Genomic DNA, 19887 nt, shown 5'->3' with positions numbered 1-19887 from the left:
GCATGTGTAGCTTCCAAAATAGGGTAGGACACATCTTCTACCCTATTCTTGATTGTATGGACTGCCTTACTCTCCCTGCCTAAGAGGCCTATGACCAGAAATGTTGTCAGGGGACCTAATGGTGGAGGAAATAATTATGGAACAGCCAGAACATAAATACTTATAGCCCAAATGTTTAATTCTCTTTAACTGAATTACTTCTTAGTGATAGCAGAATAGTGCCTGCCTGTTTCTGCACCCCACCCCCCCACCTCCGTATATGTCCACAAGTAAAAGGGCTTGAGACGAAGCTTTTAAAAATTAAAGCTGAACATACAGGGCGGGGAGTGGAAATATCCTGAGGTGTTCAGGCTTCCACATGCCCTAATGTGGCTCTAGTCCCGTTGCATAGCTTTTTTATTTTATTCCTCACACAGGAAAAGGAGCAAATCACTTAATATGAGCTACAATACTTTAAAAACTGGATTAACAAAGGCTGCTTAGGCTGACCATGCTTGCCAAGATGAAATATTCTCCAGCAATATGTTAAAAGAGTACGAAAAAGAGTTACCAGAAGAGAAACGCATTCTCCCTCTTAGTAACTCACAGAAGAGAATACAGAAGTTAAAATGTCACAACACTCCACATTATTTTCACTTTATTTCAGATTTGTTTCCATGGATCCTCACGTCTGAGGCCCAGTGAAGGGATCCCCCAAGCACAGTGTTTAGGTCATCTTCCAAGAAGTTGCAGCACAAATGCCACTGGTACACAAAGACCTCAATAAACCTGGACAGAATTATGACCGATTGTATTATTAGTTTGCTTGTGATTTTTCCAGTTACATGAGACAGACAATGAATTGTATTGTCCCATTTTAACAAAGAAAGAAAGAAAGAGACTGCCTAGGACAAAATGTCTTATTTTTGTTTCCAGTATTTTAGAGCTATTTGTCGGTTTGATTTTCAAGGTACTGTAAAACTCGTTGGGTGGGTTAGCAATGCTAAATTAATGAAAAGGGGGAAACATTCTCCATAATGGAATATTCATCAACACCTCCCAGCGCCTTAAATATCTTAATTTCAGATGATGTTTTGTTTGAAACAAAACCTAGTTGTTTGTTTTGCTACTATGAGAACAAATGATTAGAAAGAACCTCACAGAAAAATTAAATGGCACAAAAGTGCATCTATTGCACAAGTGATGCTACTCCAATCTATTTTATTTTGACCTAAATAACTGGGTGATGTTTCATTCCCATTGCTCCTCCAAACTCTGCTTCATTTACATTTGTGATGCTAAAACTGAAAACAAAGAGTCTTGAAATGTAACACAGTACTTGATAGCTGGTCTCGTAGTAGCAAGGAGGAATTGTCCTCTTTGTTAATCAGGGTCCTGTCTGGTTTGCATTTGACGGCAAACATGTGTGAGCACTGCAAGATATTTCCTTCCGGGCTGTGGCCACTCTGTGAAATCGGCATGCTTGCATGCAGAAGGTTCCAAGCTCCCTCCTTGGCAGCATCTCCAAGATAGGGCTGAGAGAGACTCCTGCCTGCAACCTTGGAGAAGCCGTTACCAGTCTGTGTAGACCAGGAATGCACAACTCAAAGACCCCAGTGGGCTGGAACCAACCATAACTTGGTGTATGGAGGTCAAGGTAAATGTTCAGCACATTAATGATTACATTAAAATTAATTATTAAATATGAATGAAAGCAGTTATTAGTTACCACAGCATGAGGAGAGAAGAGGAGGCTGCTAGCAACCTTTCATCCTCTTCACCCCTTGTGCACTTTCAAAGCTTGCAAAGGTTAATTTTGAAATGAACTTTAATTTTGAAATGAGCTTCTTCGAAATGAACTTTATCCAGCAGCAATAGCTGCCTGGAAATGAGCTTTGGAGAGCTCCCGCTGGCGGCCCCCACTAGCACGAAATTGTATTTTGGGAGGTGATTTTTATTAGTGATGCCTCATGGACTGGTACCCAATGCCTCGTGGACCGGCACCGGTCTGCGGACCAGCAGTTGAGAACCACTGATCTAGGTCAGGGTTTCTTAACCTTGGGTCCCCAGGTGTTGGACTACAACTCCATCATCCACAGCCACAATGGCCATGGTTGGAAATGATGGGCGTTATAGTCCAACAACATCTGGTGACCCAAGGTTAAGAAACTCTGATCTAGATGCTGCAAAAGGGAAGCTGCCTGAAGCCTTTAAATATGTAAGCATTATTGACTATACTGATGATGATGGTTGGCCAAGATTTGTTTGTTTCTCGGAGGGAAATTTAGTTTTTCTTCTCCTATGTCAGCTGCAGGCCTTGCGCCAACTATAGCCTATATCCTGCCAAATATGACTTTGTCTAAATTGTTCAGCCAAGCCTCAGCTAAAAACTGACCTGAGATAATGATGTTGTAAAGGCGTAAATATCAAGACAATCTAGTACGTGGCCTCAGCAGAGGCAATTTTCTATAAAAGTATCCATCAAATGGGAATCATGCCATTTTAACTTTAAGAATCTTATTATAGTCGATTTTAGTAGATGTTAATCTTGTAACGCTGGTTTCTATTGTAGCATGTCCATTGCACTAGTCCCAACCTACAGCATTACCATACAGCTATTCAAACATAAAAGAGAGGAGGAAAGGGTCTTGCAGCTGGGGGAAAGCCTGTTTGTCCTTTTGTTAAATATTTATTTGCCCCCATAGTTTTGTACCCTGCTTTTTAAAACAAATAGGTTTGTGAAGAGATTCACAAAATACAAATCATTACTCCCCCAAATGCCAGGTGGGAGGATTCTATGGGGAGGCAAAGCCTAGAAACACAGCTCTCTCTCTCTCTCTCTCACACACACACACACACACACACACACACACCTTTTCTCTCTGGGTCGTGTCCCCTTTTGACTCTTTTTGCAGTAGTGTCTGTTCAGCTAGTCTTCTGGTCGTGCATTCTCCATCTTGGGTTGTCACGTTCAGATCACAGCTGTTTCCTCTTCAAAGGGTGTCACCCTAGCTACAAGTTCCTGGGGTGAATAAATCATTACAAACCACAATAAATGGAATAACCAGCAACAGAAATCGGGTAAACAGCAGCCTCAAGTCATGTTAAAAGCAATGGAAAAAGCAGTGCTGTTTGGTTCTTTCCAAGGGACATCAAAGAAGGAACCTGATGGAGGGACAGGGGAGGATGGACATTCCATAAGTGCTGCACCACAACCAACAAGGTGCTGTTCCTCATTATCACTCATACACAACCATAAATCATACACAAACACAAGGTGTGTATGTCAGTGCTGAGGATGGGATGGGAGGACACATCTCTGTCTTTGTTCCATCTGCTATCTCACATTAGAGAGAGTTAATCCTTTCGGCAGCACCAATTTATTCCCAAAAGTATTATGAAGCAGTTCACTATTATTTCCACTTAGTCTAGCAATGGAGAAAAAAACAGTCATTTACAGATACATTAACTGGGATAAGAGCCTTTATTGACCTGGTCAAGGTTCAACATCTTATCTATTGCATCAAATTGGTTCTCAAGCTCTAAGACATACTTTCTCATCTCATTATGTTTTTCTTATTGTTTTGTTCCATTTTAGAATTCCTCAGCAACATTAGCCTCTATGTGTAGGCTGTGAAAGAACCCAGGGAGAAGAGTTAGTCACTCACACCACCTGGGTGGGCCCATCCCATAACAAAGAGTCACCACCCAAGAGCTATCTGTCTCACTCTGTGCTTTATACCAGTTCTGTTCCAGTTACAGAAGATGAAGTCAATCCCTTGATTATTAATCCACCAATATGCGTATGTGTATGACCTTCTGTCTTGCTGGGGTCAAGTCTTACTAAAGTAACAGGAGAAATATTTTCCCTTTTCTGGACAAGGCGTGAAAGGGTGGTGCTGCTGGAGTTTCCCTAAATCCCTGTCCACTGGATAAAAACTCCTTCAGCATTGTGTCTAATTCTACACCCAGTTAAGCTAGAATTGACTGCTTGCTAATAAACAAACTTGAAAAAAGAGACGCTGAAAACATGCAAAGACTTAAATGTGTGTGCAGCTATCTTAAATCCATCTTGTTCTCCTCCCAGCATTAGATACAAAGAGATCCTGAGAAGCTGTTAATTGTGCAAAGAGAGAATCTACTCTCAAGAGTGAATCGCAGCCTCAAACACAGTGATACACAAAAGATAGGAGCCCGATACAAATATCATACTGTACGAGTGTACAGATGTCTGTACACTTGTATATATGTTTGTGTGAATGACTCTATCTGTATTCATTTTAAAAATGAGCCTGGATATAGGCCCTTCAAATGCATGGTACAGATAGGAAGTGTACTTCTGAACCTGCAATCAGCATAACGTGTGAATGATTGTACTTGTGTACACATCTGTACATTCTGTATTGTGTACACTGTGCATTCATATGAATGTTGTCCATAACATGTGAATGGGCCAAGGGAAAAGTCTTAAACTAACCCAGGGTTGCACAACTCTGGCCCCCCTGCATATGTTGGACTACAATCCCCATAATCCCTTACTATTGGCCACTTTGGCTGTAGTAGTCCACTGTAGTCCAAAAACAGCTGGAGGGCTGAAGTTGTGCATCCTTGAACTAACTGTTGGGAATTCTCTCTGGTAGGAGAAACCCTTTTTCATTATAGCAGAGTGCACAGAGGCACAATACAGCAGAATTTAGTTAGGCATGCGTGTATGCTAAGAGTAAAGTAGCTTGGAGCCAGTTCATAGTTTCAAATCAATATAAATGGTATTTATTAGAGCATTCTAGATAGGAAAGTGAGGAGTTAGGATCTCTAATCTATCTAACTAGCTGGATGCAGATGGATTCTGCATCTCTGCACACATGGTGCAGGGGAGAGGAGCTTGCATGTGCAAGGCAGAAGGAATAGGAAGAGAAGAAGGGAGAGAGGAAGGAAGTGGCTGGAAGGAAGGAAGTGTCCCTGAGAGTAGCAATCTATATTCCAAAGGGATAGTGTCAGAGCAGTAGAGAAGGGATGACCAGTGTCTTGACCCTCTAGCCCTCTGACTCACTAGTCTGTCCTCCAATGTCATTGAGACAAGAGACAGCGTATAGTCCTTCACTTCCAACACTAACCCCTTGCACAATGAAACTCTCACTGATTGAGTTTCTTAGATTCAATTATTTCATCATCATAATTTGTAATAATACCTGCAACATTTGATACTGAAATACGTATACATGTTTTACATTATATCACGGAATAGCTCATGTTTTACATGATTTCAGAGGGTAGTAATGGGGAAGAGAGCAAGAGATATGCACAAACCATGTTTGTAGGTAAGTTCCAGTATCTACCATGACTCATACAAGAAATACATCACAACAGATATAAGACTGATTAATTGAACAACCCACTAAATGTTTGGTTGAGAACATGGATTCAATTTGGGAGCATGTTTTGGATTTTGGAATCCCCCTTTCATCTTCTTTTAAGAAATACAAGCATTCACGAGTCCCACTTGTATAAATAAGGGATTAATTTCATTGGTCAAGTCTTATGCAATTGCCTTGGTACAATAAAAGGGAGGAAGAATATCAAGAGAAGGATTCCAGTCATCATGTAGAACTGAAGATGATCGTTTTTCAGTACATCCAGATATAGTAACTCTGAGATAGTATGTCTTGTGGAAGCAGCAAGCAGAAGTAATTTTTGTGTTCCAGCACTGCCTTGGAATGGTACAGTTGTTTCAGTAATCGTGGGACAACAAAGAACAACAGGATTAAGTATGTACAGTCGTCCTTTGCCAACTGCGAGAGTTCTGTTCCTGCAAAATCTTGTGGTTGGCAAATTCACGGTTGGTGAGGCGGGGGTGTAGGGGAACCAAGACCGCAAAATCACCTAAAAATCAAGGGGGGCTGCTGGGAAAAAAACCAAAATCGCCAAAACTCCCTGAATTTCAAAAGGAATGAGCAGATTGAGCCCCTTGAAAATTCCTGGAACCCCCACCCCCACCCTCTCAAATTCACTTTAAAATCACCAGAAAACAGCAGAACACAAGAAATCTTAATGGGAAGCTTTTCCTACCTGACAGCCAGGTGGATGGTCAGGATGCTGAGGAGGAGGAGGGGTAGGAGGGATGTGGTGGGTTTCAATCAGGGGGAAAGGAGCTGTGGGAGGGGTGGAGTGGGGTGGCTCAGGGGGGATTTTTAAGCAACCTCCTCCTTCTCCACCTCCTTCTACTCCTCCAACGATGCATCCAATGCATACTCTGTTGCAAGCAGTTCCCAGCTGCTCCCCAAAGTGACAGGCCACTTTGGAGTGTCAGGCTGCTCTGAAGTACCAGGCTGAGCTTTCTTTCTTTCTTTCTTTCTTTCTTCCTTTCTTCCTTTCTTACATTTATATCCCACTCTTCCTATAAAGAGCCCACAGTGGTGTACATGGTTATGTTTATCCTCACAACAACCCTTTGAGTTAGGATAGTCTGAGAGATACGTGACTGGCCCAGAGTCACCCAGTGACTTCCATGGCTGAGTGGGGGTTTGAACTCAGGTCTCCCCGGTCCTAGTCCAGCACTCTAACCACTACACCACACTGGCTCTTGAAGACGCTCAGGAAGGTTGGCTGTGCCACTGTGGTGTAGTGGTTAGAGTGCAGGACTAGGACTGGGTATACCTGAGTTCAAATCCCCATTCAGCCATGATCCTTGCTGGGTGACTCTGGGCCAGTCACTTCTCTCTCAGCCCAACCTACTTCACAGGGTTGTTGTGACGAGAAACCTAAGTATGTAGTACACCGCTCTGGGCTCCTTGGAGGAAGAGTGGGATATAAATGTAAATGAATGAATGAATGAATATCTTCTTCCTGAGGTCTTTTTGGACCTCTGCATAGGCATTAAACAAATCCATTTATTCAGTCCCCCCCTTGAATGTCAGGCTGCACTGCATAAAGGAGTCCATGTCCACTGCCTCATCTGCCAGTTCTGAGGCATGTTTCAGAAACCTGTTGATCTTCTCCAGGGTCAGCTTTGCTGTGGCCCTACAGTCTTCCTCTTCTTCACCAGCTTCTGGAGGATTTGATCAGGGCCTCGAGGTCTTGTTCTGTGAGCTCCTCAGAGTGTAACTCCAGGAGCTCAGCAACTCCTGCCGACTGGATGTCCTCAAAGTGGATGTGCCGCCAAGTTGCCTGGCACAAGCCACTATCCTCCCAACCTCTTCCTCCGCAGCCGGCACAGCAGTGTTGTCTCTCACAGCCTCCTTCCACACCTTCCTCCAGCAGGCATTCAGGGTGCTGCTTCTGAGCAAATCCATCTCCTCCTTGATGATGGTCAAGGCATGGGCGATGTTGTAGCCCTTCCAGGCTTCCTTCAGGGTCATGTCAGGGTCTCCATCCATCAGGTCGGCTATGTGCTCAAAGTTCCGCCTGGTGTAGTAGCTCTCGAAAGCCTGGCTGATGCCTTGGTCGATTGGCTGGATGCGCAACAAGGTGTTTGGAGGCATGAACACCACTTCCACATTGGGGTGGGCAAGCAGCAGGTCCAGAGGATGCCCTGGGGCATTGTCCAACAGCAGCAGCACCTTGAAAGCCAGGTTCTTCTCTCTTAGATAGCACTCCAACTCATGCACAAAGCAGTTGTTAAACCAAGACATGAAGATAGTGTGCGTTACCCAGGCCTTCGTGTTCACTGCCCAGAACTCAGGGAGGTGGTTCATGTTCTTCCCCTTCAGTGCCCGTGGATTCTTGGACTGGTAGACCAGCATGGGATTGACCATCAGGCCACCTGAGGCATTGGCACAGAACAGAAGGGTCAGCCTGTTCTTTGCAGCCTTGAACCCTAGAGCCCTTCTCTCCTCCTTGGCAATGAAGGTGCAGTTAGGCGTCCTCTTCCAGAAGAATCCAGTCTCATCCACATTGATGACCTGGTCTGGCACATAGCTCTTCTCCTCGATCAGCCTCTTCAGCTCGGCAGGAAAAGCAGCTGCAGCCTCCTGGTCTGCAGAGGCAATCTCCCCAAGAAGCTTCACATTGTGAAGGCTGAAGCGCTTTTTGGAGTTTTCAAACCAGCCCATGCAGACCCTGAAACTTCTCAGGGTCTCCCTCTCGAGAACTCTCCACTAGGTGCCAATAGGTCTGCTATGCCTTGATACAGATCATGGGTTGCTGAGAGGGACCTTTTTCTGTGCCTGGTCCTCCATCCAGATGTTCAGGGCTTTCTCCATCTTTGCAATAGCATGTACGAAACTTTGATAGAGGTCTTGGTCCCACTGGCAACACTGCCTCTGATGGCATCCTCATTCTTCTTGATGCTGTGGATGGCTGATTAATGACCCTGAACTGCGCTATTGCTTTGGCCCTCCTTCCAGCAGTCCAAGATTTTGATCTTGTCCTCCAGGGACATGACATTCCAGGGACATGACGCATCAGTGAAGACACAGCAGTTATGCAGCCCCCCAACCCATGCAGGCTTGCCACAGCAGCAAACAATGCAAACCCAGCAGTGAAGACACAGCAGTCATTACTGCACAGCCCCCCACATTTACAGCCCCCAATTTCCACACCTCTCACCTCCACTTCTCCCAATCTCTCGCTTTACTCGACTCCAATGCTCCAACGCCTCCAAAATGCTGTGAAGACGCAGCAGCCATTACAGCCCCCCAGCCCATGCAGGCTCCCCCCAGCAGCAAACAGTGCAAAAGCAGCAGTGAAGACCCAGCAGCCATGTTGTCCCCAACAGTGCAAACACAATAATGACATCCATTACAGCACCCAGTACAACCATTACAACCCAGCACAGCAGATATTACAGTACAGTACAGCCCCCAACGTCTACAGCCCCCCACATTTACAGCCCTCAATTTCCACAGCTCTCACCTCTGCCTCTCCCAATCTTTCTTCACTCAACTCCAACGCCTCTCCAACACTCCAAAAAGTCTCCAAAATACCTCTCCAACGCTCTTACAACTCTCCACAACTTCCCCGCCTCTCGCACCAACAAAATCCTGCGAGAATCATGGCTACTCAAGTCACGGTTGATGAGACTGGCATCAATTTCCCAATCGCAGATACTCAAAACTGCGTTTGGGAAAACCACAGTTGTCAAGGGGTGACTGTATTTAATCTTGCTGTTCTTTTTTGTGAATATCAGCCTGAGAGGACAAAGGGGACTTGTTGGCTCGTATCATTCAAGGGTGTGGAGGAGATGAGGCTTGCAGCAGGAGGAAGCTAGATAGTATTTGTTTGTTTGTTTGTTTGTTTGTTTGTTTGTTTGTTTGTTTGTTTGTGCATGCATGCATGCATGCATGCATGCATTTATATTCCGCTTGGATGGATGGATGGATGGATGGTTAGATGATTTATTTATGCATTTATATACCACTCTTCCTCCAAGGAGCCCAGAGCATGGTTATTTTTATCCTCACAACAACCCTGTGAGTTAGGTTAGGCTGAGTGTTAGGTGACTGGAAGGGAAGGAGGTCTCATTGAGACTTGATAAGCCATAGAATACGATACTAAGGAAATGCTGCAAGATGTTTCAGAGTATAATATCGGTTGCAGCAACTTGAAAAATGATGCCACTGGCGACTAAATCTTGCATATTTAGTATCCTTAATACTGTGCAATTCTTACTAAAACAATTGTGCTCGACATGACTGCAGAATCGAGACCATTCTTTCATTAGTCCAACAGCATGTTAGAAAGAACAATTCAAACAGCAATAAAGGTTGTGAAGAAATCCAATATCTCTTGGGTCCAAACATTCTTACCTAAATGTTGCCAGGCTTGTCTACAGCAATCATTGGACTGATCCATTCTGTGAGTGCTTACTTATCCTTTGTCATGACTAACTAATCTGGATACTGCCCAATGTACAGTGGCTAATAAATATATCTAAAATAAATAAAACATAATTTTAGAAACAAGTAATTGGAATTGAACTTCTTTTTTTTCCCTTTTTTTGGTTTTGTAATATGATGATATATTACAAAAGATATTAGGGAGGGAGAAGTAAAAAAATAAAATCCCAAACCTGCAATTGTTGAAAGAGGGAGGAAATAGAATTGATGGCCAACGTTCTGCACAGTGGAACATCAGGGTTAGGGCTCTGCTGGTGCTGCTGAGCAACTTGAAAGATAGCCCCAGAGGTGTAATGTCATGAGGCAGCTCTGCAGAATGACGTATACCGCTGACTTACATTGCAGCATGACTTACACCGCTTCCAGGCAGTAGCACAGCACTGCTTCAATTGTTTCCAAGTAAAGGTAAGGTAAAGTGTGCCATCGAGTCGATATCAACTCCTGGTGCCCACAGAGCCCTGTGGTTGTCTTTCGGTAGAATACAGGAGGGGTTAACCATTGCCTCCTCCTGAGCAGTAAGAGATGATGCCTTTCAGCATCTTCCTATCTCTCTGCTGCTGGATATAGTACTAGCAGGGAGTCGAACCAGCAACCTTCTGTTTGTTAGTCAAGCATTTGCCCACTGGGCCACTTAAAGTGGCCAAGTAGTACTGCACAATTGCCTAGAAGCGGTTTTAAGTTGTTCTGCAGCTCCCTGTTGTGCTATACTGTTGAGGCTGCCTTTCAAGTTGCACAGCAGCCCTGGTGAATCTCTAATGTTGATGCCAATATTCCATCGTGCGGAATGCCGGCCCTTGAATTCTAGAGCTGGAAGGGACTTTGGAGGTCTTAAACTGTAATTCTGATTCTGGTTTTAGCTTGGATTTTTAACATGTTTAATTTCCCCTGGTAACTGGGCAAAGAGGCATCTTTTTAAGGTGGTGATTCTCTTTATTTAGCAGGGGGAGAGTAACTGGCCCTATCCACCCCCAGCACAGTACCTCCAGTGACTGTTGCTGGTGTCTGTCTTACATTTCTTTTAGTTTGTGAGCTCTTTGGGGACAGGGATCCATCTTATTCATTCAGTAATTCATTTCTCTATGTAAACCATTTTGGAAACTTTTGTTGAAAAGCGGTATATAAATATTTGTTGTTGTTGTTAATTTAGTTAATTTTATATGTTAATACCTGGTTTTGGTATTATCTAATTTTATTAGTCTGATTTTACATTGTAACTTTTTTATAAATGTGTGAGCCAACCCAAGCAGTAGTGTACTGGAGGGGCGGGGTATAAATATTTTAAATAAATAATAAATAAATTCTAGTCCAACCGCCTGCTTGGTTCTGCTACATCATCCCTGAGCGCTAACCTGAAAAACATCTAGCAATGGAGGTCTTCTGTCTCCAAGACTTCTAGCAATAGAGAGCTCACCACTGGGCAAGGTAGACTGTCAAATAGCTCCTACAGTGAGGAAACTCTTTTTGATGTCTAGCCTGAATCTTCGTATGAACAGCAATGGTGTGCAGACAGCAACAAACCAACTGAAATAAAATTACATTTGGCAAGAGTGCTGGCCTCAGAATTTGCATCTACTCAGCTGAGCAAGAGAAATTCTCTTGCTGTAGAGGCAGGGCAGTCCCTGTAATTTTTATAGAAACCTGAATAACTCTTCTGTTTAGCTGCCAAATGCATAAGCCTAAAACTCTACTGTAAAATATGTGGTGGGGTGTGGGGAAGACTACGATGAAGTATTCTTTTTGCAGAATGGTTTGGAGCGATTTTGCTGTTATAGCAAGCAGATTCTCTTTTGTTGTTAAGCCGCTCACACGCAAACAGCTCCATATTAAATCTGGTGTTTGTATTTGTACTGCATGAGTACTACTTTTTAAAAAAAATATGCTGTAGTATTTATGCTTGGATTATGGACATGTGGAATAATTGAAAGCGCACTTACACACATATGGCTTTTTTCAACAAGGTTCACACAGAGGAGGCAGATCATAATGTAGCAAGCCCGAGGAAAGAAAAAGACTGGAACAAAACTGTTTGCAGTTAGCATAAGTGACTGCACACACTGGCCAGCATTCAGTCCTGAGGTAAGGAGGGGAGGGGGTGTGTAGCAACAGAATTGTAGCTGATTAATTCTGCTCTAAAGCTGATCCATTGAGTTTTACAAATATTTTCTTAATATTACTCTAGATTTTCTCCCTGATTGATTGATTGATTGATTGATTAAGTGCCATCAAGTCGGTTTCGACTCTTAGTGATCACACAGATAGATTCTCTCCAGGATGATCTGTCTTCAACTTGGCCTTTAAGGTCTCTCAGTGGTGCATTCATTGCTGTCGTAATCGAGTCCATCCACCTTGCTGCTGGTCATCCTCTCCTTCTCTTTCCTTCCACTTTCCCCAGCATTATGGATTTCTCAAGGGAGCTGGATTTTCGCATGATGTAGAATGACTTTCTCCCTGGTTCCATTTAAATAACTCACAAAAAAGCCAAAAAAGTCCCCTTATAAAATAACCAGTAGATAGAAAAAGACCACAATAAGATAGAAATTACTATATTGTGAAATACATACAATATAAATCAATTAAATATACATAATACAATGATATATACCAACAATAGATGACATAATAAATATAATCAGATAAATGATAAAGTCCATGGACTGTATATCATGAACAGTGCACATGAAGTCTATAACCAAGTTGATAATAAAGACGTCCACACACACTACAGTATGGTGACCCGGTGAACCTCTGTTTCGAAACGACACTTTGTCAAGTGATAATGGATATAAGTCTTGTGTGTTGACATAAATCAATATATTAACAGACAGGTTGTTTTGTCAGTTTTGGTGGAACCATTTCTGTTTCAGTAAAATTGGAGCTGGAGAAATGCTCAATATTATGTTACCTCTTCTGATTATTTCTCAAGAATGCCCTTGTGTAGATAGGTGCAAACCTTGTTTGAGAAATAATCAGTAGAGGTAACATACTTTTGAGTACCTGTGTGTGGTTTTTGTGCTTCTGTATCAGAAACATGTTCTGTCCAGTGGGTTTTTCATAATTATTTTTTTAGGGCTGTCTGTGCATCACATTGGCCATATAATTGGGTCCAAGGTGATGCAAGCCCTATCAGGGCATGTTTCATCAGAAAAAATGCCAATGACAAGTGTATCTCATATCTCAAACAATTTGATGCAATACCAAATCGTATCAGTATTGTGTTGAATATTATCAGAAGGTGGGAGGGCTTTTTATTTTATTTTATTTTATTTTATTTTATTTTATTTTATTATTATATTATATTATATTATATTATATTTTATTTTATTTTATTTTATTTTATTAATGAAGAGCTGGTTTCTCTGAAGGAATTGCTTGCAGGCAGTTTTAAATTGCCTAATTTCTTTCTGTCTCACCCCATAACACAGAAGGAAAGGAAGCAATGTTATGATATTGTGTCCTTTTCCTGGTGCATTACTGGGCTGGGGTGGGTGGGGTGGGGGTGATATGGGCATGCCCTGTAACTATAGGGTTAGGAAAGAGCCAGCTTTTCAATAAAATGTAAGACCCGCCCCCATCCTGAGGTATTGATATGATAGCAGGTATCAGCTCAATGCAATCCCGACCATTCCTTCCATCATGTGCATGATGCAAGAATGGCCTAGATTGTTATGAGTTGTGGGCCAATAATGTGGAGGCCACTCAATTGGATCCCAGCCTTTGTGTGTATTTGAGTTTTTTAGCTGCTTTATGCTTCATGGCAGTCATGTATGCCATTTGGAAGTGGTTGTATTCTTATACATAAATTACAGCAAATGTCCAAAATCTGTTGAATGCTGATATCAACAAGTGAATGCTGGCAATTCTAGATGAAATATAGTAGTGTTTAAACAAAGGTATCTACTTACTCACTTTTAAAGGCATACATCAGTGAATGCTGTCAATCACATTTAGATGAATGTCAACATTCACAAAGATATCTCTGATATTTCAGACGTTCGCAAAATTTGCTTGGGATTGACAACACTCTCATGTGAATGTTGGCATGCCTAAAATTTCAGACAGTCACTGTAATACATGTGCTAATAATTATGATGCATCAATAGACGTTCTATAGCATGAACATGACACTCATATGGAAATGATGAACAGAACACACTTTTTTTGGAACACATGTTTTTAGAATCTCTCAAGTGGAAATGACTTTCTGTTCATCATTTGCTAAAAGCAGAGACATCTCAAAAACAGATGCAGTCAGGTGAAAAGAGATTTGATCTGAAAGCAAATAATGTTTTGGCAGGAGGTGAAAAATGCAGGAAGACTCCTTCTCTGAGCCCTCTGGCATGCTGAGGGAACCGTTTTGTTGGCTGCAAAATATTTAGAAGTATAGTCATCTCCCTTCATCACATGGATACCATTTTCCAGGCTCAAATTAGAATATCAAGACCCAAACACTTTTTCTTCTGTTTCCATCTAAGTACTAAGAATGGCAGTGAAGCAGTAGCTTTGTTAGTCCAGGAACTACAAAGTTGCCTGATCGTTTTGTGATTACATACCACCAAAGATTAGATACTGCCAAAGATTAGATACTGTGACACAAAATCTCCATGCACACACATAGGGGCAAGTGGTTGTGTGTGTGGAAGCATTCAGGCAACCACTTTACCACGTGGTGAACTCAGCCCAGATCCACTTATTCCACATACTCTTTAGGACAGTTCATATGATCAAGACTAGGGTAGGACAAGCATCCAACCCTAGTTCAGGAGGTGTGTGCACTCTTGGTGTTTATGTGTGAGTGTAAAACAAGGTTGGAGGTGGGGAGCTAAGTGCTAAGCCCCAACTGGGTAGGACGAGTACGCTCTACACAGATTCTGTCCTCAGCTTTGGACCGAGGTAGGCAGTGATTTAGTTACAAATTCAGAAGTGCAGGTGCTCTTCATGATAACCCTCATGGCCATGCCCACCCCAACAGCCAGAGAAGCCGAGAAGAACCGGCTCTCCATCCCAGCGTGGCCCCTCTCTACTACACCCCTGGAGGTAGGAGGAAAAACCCTCCTACTCAGCTGGAGCTTAGCACGTGATCAAACTCCCCACCTCCAACCTTGTTTTACATTCACACATAATCAAAACTTTGGAGTGTGCAAAGATTCCGAACTAGGATAGGATGCTTGTCCTATCCTCGTCTTGATTGTGTGAACTGCCCTATTGTATCAATTTGGTGTCCACTGTGCTGTCATGAAAACTAGTTGTGTCCTACACTAAAGGAAGAAAATGAAATGCTTTCCTAGCCACAGTTTGTCTTCATGACCTTGGCGTACAGTAGTTGTGTTATTAGTGAACCATTTGTGAATCACAATGAAGTAATCAGCTGAGACGTATCTGAGATAATCTGATATGTGACATAGCCAACACTGTTCTGAAAGGCGGGGGGCGGGGCTGCATTCCATTGAAAAATTAATCTATGTTTGTGTCATTATAAGTAAGTTAATAATGGCATTTTGTCACTCATAACTGGACATGGAAAAGTTTCAGGTATTATTAGCTAGCAGATGTGTAGAAATGACTAGCTTGCTCATTCAAATCCAGATGCCTTCACTGGATTCAAAGTGTTGCTATTCTTAAAGATCGCTTGATGTGCTTGGAGGAAAAAATGGCACTGATGATTGCCAGAGTCATCGGGTTTTTTGCTTTTTTTCCATTGGCACTCAGAGGGAAAATATTGGAGAGAATTACCAGAATAGGTTGCCTGAATATCAACTTTTAAAAGCAAGAATGTATTATTGGTGCTGCTCAGGCTGTGATGGAGAAAAAACGCAAAGAAAATATTCATGAGCACTACACACCCATAAAGAGACAACCAGGTATAAAGCATGCACTTCTTAGACAGGAAAGCAGGAGTCTGAAAAAATATATGAATTTTATGTTCTTGATGGTAGTAGTTTCTTCATAGCAATCTTAGCAATTGGTCATTTCAAGGTTGCATATATCAGTTATAGCTAAGGAAAGACAATGAATTGTTTATACAGTATTTAGTATATTATTTACAATCTCATATCCATAATTTTATTTTTGCTCCTCCACTGGTCTTTCCCTTTGCTTCTCTTAGTATTCCAATTGCTCACCTGTTCGTAGAGTAGCTTCCTAATTTTTAACCTAAAATCTTATTTCCTGTAGTTTAAACACACTGTCTGACATCTTGACTAAATTTCTCAGTTGTATTATTCAGAAGCTACTCTAAGGGACTACTAAATTTCAACAGGACTTCCTCTAGTAAACTTAGTCAGGATGGCAGCCACTGTATTCACCACCATTAAATCCCATGATGAAGACGCACAAGATAAATGCCATGGCTGTACAGAATTTACCATATCTTAACCACCCCGTTAGCTTTTGATATGTAAGACTTGGAGGCTCTTCTCACGATCCGTGAGAAGAGCCTCTAGGGGGTTAGCGGGGAGAGCGGGCTTAGTCCGCTCTCCCCACACATGAGCAGGGTGGCAGCCCTGGGCAGCCGGATCGGCCGCCCACATGACTGCCAGCTCCATTATGGAGCCGGTGGGGGCTGGGAGGATCGGGGGCCATGTGGCCCCTGGAAGCTCCAACATGCCCTGTGCGAGTGCTCAGGGCATGCTGGAGAGACCCCCGAGCTGGGAGGCTGCTTTTCAGCCTCCCGGTCGGGGGGTCTCCTCATGAGTAGCTGCAGTGCGGAGCCGCGCCACAGCTACTCATGATTTTAAAATCCGGGTTTGCGGATCACTCACTCCGCAAACCTGGTTTAAGAGATGGGTTATTTGAGTGGGTTACCCACTCAGGAACCACTGGGCTCGCCGCCAAGCCCGGTGGTTTACACGATGGGACGAAATCGGGCTAGCCTCCGCTAGCCTGGTTTTCTCCCATCGTGTGAATAGCCTCTTGAAGTAGCAAATTTACCACCTCTCCTTAAACTATCTCTGTTCCAACTGAGAAAAAAACCCTCACATATAAGTATAGGTTTATATGTTAATAATAATCAGAGAAGGAAATAAATAAGGCTTTATTTTCATATCTAGTCGTGTGTCTGGCCCTTGCTTATGCATGTATAATATAATTTCATGCTGGCTGATCTGTCTCTCGCTTGCTAGCTCCTTCCTCAGATGGAGCACACAGGAGGGGAAAGCACCACATCCTCAGATGGCAGCATGGCTGCAACTGGTCTAAATTTGCTTCTTGCTCTTTATTGGATCAAGCACAGTGCAAGATTTTAAAATAAGAAAGGAACACATCAAAGTGAAACATGCACACATAGATTTCTTAAGTGGTTAACTGTGTCTCTAGCAGAACTTGGTGCTGAACCAAGCTGAGCCCAGATTATGCAGACTCCTACATATTATCCAAAATATGCCTCACATATGAACATGGTTTGAAATAAACAAGTCTTAAGGCTCTCCGAGACTGATATCAGTAACTGTGATCACAACTACACATACAAATTGCAGATGAGATGGTATTTAAAGGAGACCATCTCAACTGCAGTTTGTGGGTGGGTGTTATCATAGTTACTGATATCAGTCTTGGAGAGCCTTAAGGCTTGGCTATATTTCAAACCATGTTCATATGTGAGGCATACTTTGGATAATATGTAGGAGTCTATTATTAAAATGTGTTTTTTTTAAATGTAATGGCTCTAAAGAGTTTTCAAGGCAGCTTCTGTATTAAGCCTGCTCATAAAAACACAAAACTGATGTTTAAAAAGTCCACTTTATGTCCTTTTACCCTTATAGCACAGCATTGCAAAAAAGAGTTGTAACCCCTATAAATTAGGGGTGTGCATGGACCATTTTGCGGTCAAGCTGGTTCATCAGTTTGACCAGCTCCGCTGGTCGGTCCAATGAACGGTTCGTGGAGCAGTGGTTCTGTCCAAATTCAGACCAAAACTGCTGCACGCAGTCCATGCGCACACTTCCTGTAAATAGCTGCTTAGGTTATGCTATAACAACAACTGCAGTGTCAATGCAAATCTACAAAACATGTTAATGTTTGGGTTACACAACTGCTATCTTGATATTGGGAATATGTTATAAGTGTAGGCTGTGTACATTAGCACCAGAGAGACAATCTGATCCACTTAAAATTCTTCCTTTGCCTGGAATATGTTTTCCCAGAAACATGATGTCACTTACATAGAAAAATATTTCATGCAAGACAGGAAATCCTCCCCCAAGGAAATGTGACTTGGAAGGGGAGTCTGCTGTTAGCTAAAACCTCCTAGGAATTGCATAGATCAAGGGTCACTGGCAGGGAAGAGCTAACACTGTCTTTAGACTTCTCTGCTATTGCCAAGTGTGGCATAGCATACTGTCAGCTTAATTCCCTTTCTTCCTATTCTGTGCACACACATCTCACTCCAAATGTGAAAGAAGCAGAGCTCTGCACCTGCCGAGACATGGGATTGCATGCAGAATGTCCCAGGATCAGTCCCTGTCATCTCCAGGTACGGCTGGGAAAGACTTCTGCCTGAAACCTTGGAGAGCTGCTGTCACTGTAGACCGTACTAGGCTAGATGGACCAATAGCCTGACTCAGTATAAAGCAGTTTCTTGTGATCCTAAGACTAGCAGAGGATCGAGCCAGCATGGTGTAGTGGTTAGAGTGCTGGACTAGGACCGGGGAGACCCGAGTTCAAATCCCCATTCAGCCATGATACTAGCTGGGTGACTCTGGGCCAGTCACTTCTCTCTCAGCCTAACCTACTTCACAGGGTTGTTGTGAAAGAGAAACTTAAGTATGTAGTACACCGCTCTGGGCTCCTTGGAGGTAGGGCAGGATATAAATGTAATACTACTACTAATAAATTAATAATTAAATAATAATAATTAAATAATAATAATAATAATATTCCAGAGAGAATGAATGTGGCGAGGGTGGTTGGGATTGCATCTGCTTTCCCCACCACTATCCTCCACAGGCTTCAAATGTCACTATTTTCTAGAACCTATCCCTGCTAACTGGGCAAAGAGGCACCTTTAAACATGGTGATTCTCATTATTTAGCAGGGGGAGAGTAACTGGCCCTGTCCACCCCCAGCACAGTACTTCCAGTGACTGTTGCTGATGCCTGTCTTGTTTCTTTTTAGACTGTGAGCCCTTTGGGGACAGGGAGCCATCTTATTTATTTATTATTTCTCCATGTAAACCAGATTAGTTGAAAAGTGGTATATAACTATTTGGTGGCGGTGGTAAATCTTTCTTGGTTTTGTCCTTTTGGGGTTGCCTTGTTCATTGCAACTTATAAGTTACAGCTCCTTCCCTACACTCTCTAGTAATTAAAATTTCAAGTGGATGTGGATGCATGCCGTTGCGTCTCTAGTGCAACTGCATGTAAACGGATATGCATCACTAAGGCACAGTGTGTTGGTGATGCAGCACCTAATGGCATCAACCCTTAGCATCAGCTAAGCACTAGGGAAATCTTAGCACCAGCTCTAGGGACATTAGGAGTAGAGATAGTGAGCAAGGGAATCTGCTCTATGACTATGCTTTCTCTACTCCCCCTTTGCCAGATGTATTGTCTCATGTTTCATTCTTTCACCTTAGAGACAGTCTTTCCTTCTTCTCCCTCTCCTGTTCCTGTATATAGCCAGAAATGAGGCAAGACTGGTCCTATCTATCTTCCCAATGGATTTCCTAAATAAGCTACTTTATTTGGAACTTTAACTCTGTGACTCCAGAGCTCCCCTTACCTGTGCACTTCCACTGTGCTGGGGTAGATAAAGCAATCTCCCCTCATGAGCTCTCTAACATTATGCAGTGCACAGCATATAACAGGTGGAATAAGGAATTCAATCTTCAGCAATGTGTAGTTAGCAACAGTGGGGAGGGGCTTGGGCAGTAATCTTTGGTATGAGAACTGGTTGCTACAAATATATCCCTATTTTCATCTTCAGAATGTCGGGAATATCAGCTTGGCCCAGTTGGAAACCTGTAACAATGAGCTTGGTGTGCACTTTATTACCTACTTTCCATCTGCCGCATGCTTGTAGTCAGACTTGCACAGCCTGCCTTCCAGGTTGCTTAGTTGCGCCCCCTACACATTCAGTTGTA

General features: G+C 42.8%; 1 long non-coding RNA gene across 1 annotated transcript in view; it reads left to right on the top strand.

The window, feature by feature from the left end:
* Positions 1–1458: 1458 nt before the first annotated feature.
* Positions 1459–19887, top strand: part of LOC128328199 (uncharacterized) — a 41391-nt gene continuing 22962 nt past the window's right edge. Inside the window, exons 1-2 of the long non-coding RNA XR_008309074.1 lie at positions 1459–1636; positions 11771–11888. This is a non-coding gene — a long non-coding RNA (uncharacterized LOC128328199). The remainder of the gene's footprint in view (positions 1637–11770; positions 11889–19887) is intronic.

Source organism: Hemicordylus capensis, chromosome 5 (assembly GCF_027244095.1).
Source record: "Hemicordylus capensis ecotype Gifberg chromosome 5, rHemCap1.1.pri, whole genome shotgun sequence".
Classification (NCBI taxonomy): Eukaryota; Metazoa; Chordata; class Lepidosauria; order Squamata; family Cordylidae; genus Hemicordylus; species Hemicordylus capensis.
The sequence above is the reverse complement of the archived record's forward strand: the minus strand, read 5'-3'. Positions and strand labels throughout refer to the sequence as shown.